Below are 5,151 nucleotides of genomic sequence, written 5' to 3'. Positions count from 1 at the left end.
GCTCTGGTCTGTGATCGAGCAGACCAGAGCAGGAGATGACCGATAACACTGATCTGTTCTATGTCCTATACATAGAACAGATCAGTATTAGCAATCATGGTATTGCTATGAATAGTCCCCTATGGGGACTATTCAAGTGTAAAAAAAAATGTCAAAAAATGTAAAAGTAAAAGTAAAAAAAAAGTGAAAAATCCCCTCCCCCAATAAAAAAGTAAAACGTCCGTTTTTTCCTATTTTACCCCCAAAAAGCGTAAAAAATTTTTTATAGACATATTTGGTATCGCCGCGTGCGTAAATGTCCGAACTATTAAAATAAAATGTTAATGATCCCGTACGGTGAACGGCGTGAACGAAAAAAAATTTAAAAAGTCCAAAATTCCTACTTTTTTAATACATTTTATTTAAAAAAAATTATAAAAAATGTATTAAAAGTTTTTTATATGCAAATGTGTATATAAAAAAAAGTACAGATCATGGCGCAAAAAATGAGCCCCCATACCGCCGCTTATACGGAAAAATAAAAGTTATAGGTCATCAAAATAAAGGGATTATAAACGTACTAATTTGGTTAAAAAGTTTGTGATTTTTTTTAAGCGCAACAATAATATAAAAGTATATAATAATGGGTATCATTTTAATCGTATTGACCCTCAGAATAAAGAACACATGTCATTTTTACCAGAAATTGTACGGCGTGAAAACAAAACCTTCCAAAATTAGCAAAATTGCGTTTTTCGTTTTAATTTCCCCACAAAAATAGTGTTTTTTGGTTGCGCCATACATTTTATGATATAATGAGTGACGTCATTACAAAGGACAACTGGTCGCGCAAAAAACAAGCCCTCATACTAGTCTGTGGATGGAAATATAAAAGAGTTATGATTTTTAGAAGGTGAGGAGGAAAAAATGAAAACGTAAAAATTAAATTGTCTGAGTCCTTAAGGCCAAAATGGGCTGAGTCCTTAAGGGGTTAAGAAACAGAATAAATAAACATAGGTTTAATGTCAAGACTGGGTTTATGTTGCACAGCTTATCAAGACACCTGAACACTGTACCCCATGGGCCTACAAAAACTTTTAAGGTCACTCCTATTGACCATGTACCCAAACATAAATCCAATCGTTTTGAACTCTTGAAGAGACTTGAGATTTTTTGGATCTTTAAATGTGGCACGTTGCAACCGCAGGGATTGAATGAAATTTCTGAGACCATACTGATATGATAACAAATATTTAACTCTTATTCACCATCTTTCCCTCCCCCCCCCCCCCCTTTTTTTTTATGAACATGGAGTCATTCATTTTTATTGGTAATTCTATACTCTTAGGTTTTAACGTCTATAGGTTTATATTAATATATAATACCATATTTGCATACTCTTTTTATATATCTAGTTTTATGGAATTCTCCCCATCAGGTTCGTGGGCTAATGATCTATGTCCCGTATATGTGTGCATAAATCCTTTTTATTGCCTCCCCCCCCCCCCCCCTCCTTTTTACTTTGTACCGATCTATCCCACTATATAGGTCTTTAACCTATTTTTAGCCTTTGAGATGGTTCTACCATCAAATAACATATACACACCCCTCTAATACTGAAATGTTATTTAGAATATATATGGAGTGAGACATATACATATGTACCAATATCCCTGTGTCTACTACCTATGGCACGCTAGCATCTTTTTCTCAGCTTTATTATTTTTATTCTGGTTTATTGTTGCCTATGGTTGATGCATGTGTTTTGAATTTAACAGTACCAATCATCAGTCCTGTGAGCTGTGCTCCTCCAGTCTATTACATTAGGCTATAGACCATATTAGATTTTACCACATTAGACCCGATTTTAGATTTTCAATTACCATTACCTGGTTTCTAGGGGTTACTACCCTTTTTATTCATCAGGGTTGGTCTCCGTGTTTCTCACCTGGAACTCTCAGCTTTCTGTCGGCTCCCCTATAACTAGCGGAGCACATGTTTTTTCCATCTATATTTCTCTAATATTAGCGCATGATCACTGCTCTCTATCCAGCCAGTGTGTGTTTTCTATTCCACCTACCACTAGCTTCACCACAGGATCTATAGCGCCGTTCATTCATGAATCCATATGCAGCCAGTGCATGCACTGGCCCCGCCCACTCTCAGCCTCGCTACAGTATCTGTAGCGTCACTCATTCATAAAATCAGACTACTCCAGTACTGGGCAGCCGAAACCTAAACCCGTCCGCTAGCCAGTGCTTGGAGATTCTGCGGCTATCATATTTTCCTTTTTTCTTGATTTTATAACTTTCTGTGTCTCTGTATCCACTAGAGACTATAATACCTCTATCTGTGATAAGTTTGTTTAGACATTTGTATGATGTTTTTGTTACGTAACTGTGTTCACCTGGACTCCGTAATCCTGTCCAGAATAGCTTAATTGATTTGACCTTTTGATTGTACGTAGGGACTGTCTATTTAAATGTGCTTTCTCTGATACCTGTATACATGCACACTTGCCTGATGAAGTGCCCGCTACAGGCAGGAAACGCGTTGCTTTTATGTGCTTAAAATAAACATCTATATGTATTGAAGACTCCATGCACTTTTATCCACTGCTGTCCATGCGCCTGCAAAGATCCATGTTTGCTATTTTTCATTGATGCTATTTGGACCGGTGAACCGGGATAGACTTGAGGATCGTGGCTGCTGACAACCTAACCTGATTAATACGCTGTATGGTGTTGTGCCCTTAGCGCAACACATTGTGGTAAGTGTGACCTTTATTGCACTTATTCACTGTCTATAAACGTATCACACTAGGGGCGCGTGTTCCCTCTTTTTTCCCTTTTGTCTTTGCACAAATGTATAATGATCCTAAACACACCTCGAAATCCACAGGGTATTACATCAAGAGGTGTAAACTGAAGGTTTTGTCATGGCCTTCACAATCTCCTGACCTCAACATAATTGAAAATTCTATGGATAGACCTTAAAAGAGCAGTGCGTGTCAGACAGCCCAGAAATCTCAAAGAACTGGAAGACTTTTGTAAGAAAGAATAGGCAAAGATACCGCAAACAAGCATTGAAAGACTCTTGGCTGGCTACAAAAAGGGTTTACAAGCTGTGATACTTGCCAAAGGGGTCAGTAAAAGATATTAACTCTGCAGGGTGCCCAAACTTTTGCATTTTTTTGTTTTCTGTTATTTTGAAAGTGTAAATGATGTAGAAATGGATCAGGTACAGGAACATGGGTCCCATCCGCCAGCTGAAGATGAGCCCAGAGTGGGGCTAGAGTTGCGCTGTCACCTGGAAGAAGTGACTGAGACCAAGAAGGAGGAAGCTATGCTGAACCTTGTGAATAAAGATGAGCCCAAAGGGGGGTTGAAATTGCGCGGTCATCTGGAAGAGGTGTCTGTGGATAATATAGAAGTACTGAAGAGAGTACATGTGGAGCCAGTTGCTGCGCTTACTGTCACAGAGTCCTGAGTGAAGGAGATGTGACGTCTGGATCAGAGATTGATCGTGACCAGGTGTTGTTGCAGACCCAGGAGCCCTAGACGTTTCTGCCGTTGAGCAGAGAGATCATGGCGAAGTAACAGAGAAGTCAGGGAGTGAGCAGAGAGACAGTTCAGACAGACTGACCGGGAACTACCCTGAAGCCCAATTGGTCAGGACCCTTGCAAAGGGGGAGACTACTCCTAAAAGGTGGAGTAGAGTCGGACTGAGACTGCTTGAAGAAAGAGACAGACCAAGGACAGGTGACCATCAGAAGACAAGAGAATGTTTCATGGTCCAGCAGCGAAAGTGAAGTGACTGTTGTAAGTAAGAGACCTCTGAAAAAAAGAGCCTGTCCTCATGAGAAAAGGGGGCAGGTATGTAAGGCCATGGCAGTGGAACAAAAGTCTGATGGGGACTCCAAAGAGGCAAAGGCTGAAGAGTCTGAAGGCAATGAGGAGAAGCCATAGGAGATGTCCTCTGAAGCTGTAGAAATATTGACATTTGATGGGGAAAATGCTGAGGCAGGGATGTTCTCTGAGACAGAAGCTAAGTCAGGGATAATTGCAGAAGCTGCAAGTAAAGTCAGTGACACATCTGAAGGTGTGGGTGAAGAGAGGCCTAAAGGAGCCAAGAATTCTCAGCCTGCAGATGAGCCTGTGAAGTTTGGTGTCCCTAAAGAAAAGGCTAATATAAAGCAAAGTCCTTAAAAAGAGGTCACTGTGATAGAAATCGGGATTGTGGTGGAAACCCTGAGAGGCGATGGATTAGTTCCAGAAAACACTGGATGAAGTCCACAGAAGTAGAATTGGGAGAAGAGTCCGTCTCAAGGAGAAGGTGGACAGGTGCATTAAAGGGAAGCCTCCTGAAATTGTGGAGAAAGTCTTAGAAGTCCTGCAAATGGGTGATACAGGCTTGGTTGGCCACCAGCAAAGTGCGAGCGGTGGTCATACCGTTAACAGAAGAAGACAAAGGCCTGGAACATCTGCCTTGTCCGCACCTAGTGTCCAGAGTACTGCACAGACCATGATGAAGGACCTGGCATTGGAAATCCGTGACATGAATAGAGCCTTCTACAAGGGTTTTGCCAAAGGTGACAAGTGACCAGTCTTGTGCTCAGTGGCTGGTGAAAGTGCGAATGCAAGAAGGGTGCGCCATTAAAGTGGTGCATATAAAATCTGCTGAAGAAGTAAGGCAAGTGCCTAAAAACCTATTGGACAAACTTGGTCAAGTAAAAGGAAAGGCAGTTGGACACTGTCTTTTGAAGTCAAGTGCTCCTTCCCGGTGGTCTGAGCAGAGGGGGGGGGGGATATGTGGCATTGAGGCAGGTTTGAGGTCAATAAAAGGGTGTTTTTCCCAGTCCTTTCTCCTAAATGAGCTAGCAGAGATGCTCATCAGGTGCCTGATTAATGAGACCAGCAGGATGTTTTGGAAGTGTAGATATAAGGAAAGGAAACAATAGTGTGTTCTCTCCCTAGAAGACAGAAAGGTGGCAGTAAAGGGGGGAGGCAGGGGTCCTGGTGAGGAGTACACAGCCAGGGCTGTAAGTGACACCCCAAGAGTGAAGTGGACAAGACAAGGAGTCTTAGCACACACAGCAAGAGGATGCAAATGCTGTGTGTGAACAGTGAGTAAAAGGTTGCAGGAAACTTGTGTTTTAACTGGCAGGGTAAA

This window comes from Hyla sarda, chromosome 1 (genome assembly GCF_029499605.1).
Source record: "Hyla sarda isolate aHylSar1 chromosome 1, aHylSar1.hap1, whole genome shotgun sequence".
In the NCBI taxonomy this organism is placed as follows: domain Eukaryota; kingdom Metazoa; phylum Chordata; class Amphibia; order Anura; family Hylidae; genus Hyla; species Hyla sarda.
This window is presented reverse-complemented; position numbering follows the sequence as displayed.